This window comes from Chrysochloris asiatica, unplaced genomic scaffold (assembly GCF_000296735.1).
Source record: "Chrysochloris asiatica unplaced genomic scaffold, ChrAsi1.0 scaffold00009, whole genome shotgun sequence".
In the NCBI taxonomy this organism is placed as follows: domain Eukaryota; kingdom Metazoa; phylum Chordata; class Mammalia; order Afrosoricida; family Chrysochloridae; genus Chrysochloris; species Chrysochloris asiatica.
The window spans coordinates 2,191,463-2,192,777 of record NW_006408527.1 but is presented as its reverse complement, the minus strand read 5'-3'; the positions used below and the strand labels follow the sequence as shown (position 1 = coordinate 2,192,777).

The following is a 1,315-nucleotide window of genomic DNA, read 5'->3' as shown; positions in this document are numbered from 1 at the left end:
ATGTTATTTTTATGATAAATTCATTCCTTCTCAATTTGTCATTCCTGGCATAGTAAACCATATGATTGTTATATTCAAAATGGCCAATGCCAGTACATTTTAGCTCACTGATGCCTAGGATATTGATGTTTATGTGCTCCATTTCATTTTTGACAACTTTCCATTTTCCTGGACTCCTAGTTTGTACATTCCATGTTTTGATAATTAATAGATGTTTTCAGTTATTTGTCTTCATTTTGAATTGTACTCCACTCACGTCATCTTGATATGAACTCTACTTTGAGAAGGTAGCTCTTTCTCAGTCATATTTTAAGTGCCTTCTAACCTGAGGGGTTCATCTTCCGGCATTTTATCTGACCGTATGCTGGTGTTCTTCACCATGTTTCAATATTCAATATTCTGGTGCTGACAGTGTTCCACTGTTACTCATAAGACTTTCAGTGAGTAAATATTTGGAAGTAGTCTGTCTCTTTCTGGAAGCTCAGCTGAAACCTGTCCATTGTGCGTGACCCAGCTGGTCTTTAAAATTCTTGTGGTATAGCTTCCAGCATCACAGCAACATGCTAACCACCACTGTATGAGAAACTGACAGACGAGTGGTGATTTTATCCAATAGTACTTGTTTATTCTTTAATATATTGATCCATAGATGTCTTAATTACTTTTGCTATTGAATTTTATTTTTATTTAAGTTTCTAATTTTTAATTTTTAGGGTATTGAGTTATGATGTGCCCAGACACTGATTCCAGGTATCTAGGTTTGAATCCCATCTCTGTTATTTTACTAGGTGTGTAACCTTGTAAAATATATTTAACTTTTCTGTGCTTCAGTGTCGTCATCTGAAAAATGAAAACAATAAAGTTATTTCACTATGGTTATTGTGAGAATTATGTAGATTAATGTGTTTAGTAAGAGGGCTGGTAGCACAGTGATTTAGCGCTTGACTGACAACTGAAAAGTTGGTGGTGAGAACCTACCAGTGGCCCTACAGGAGAAAGATGTGGCAATCTGCTTCTGTAAAGAATTATAGCCTTGGGAACCCTATGAGGCTGTTCTAGTCTGTTCTGTAATGCCATTATGAGTTGAAATTGACTTGATGACAATGGATGTGGATTTTGAACACGTTTAATTGGTTATACGTGTGCCTGGCACATAATATACACTGGAGAGATTTATTATTGTTGTTGTTGTTTCCTTGACTTTGAATCTAGAAAAATTTGTCTACATAATATGTATGTAGACAAGCATTTCATCCAAAATATAACAGTAATAGCTTCAATTTATACTATCTCCGTTTATACCTTCTTCTAATCT

The 1,315-nt window shown here is 35.0% G+C and overlaps 1 protein-coding gene across 3 annotated transcripts in view; it reads left to right on the top strand.

Annotated features, from left to right (window-relative positions):
- The window catches only part of KCNK2 (potassium channel, subfamily K, member 2), a 373,030-nt gene that overhangs the window by 245,349 nt on the left and 126,366 nt on the right, over positions 1 to 1,315 (top strand). The gene's annotated exons all lie outside the window — the stretch shown is intronic.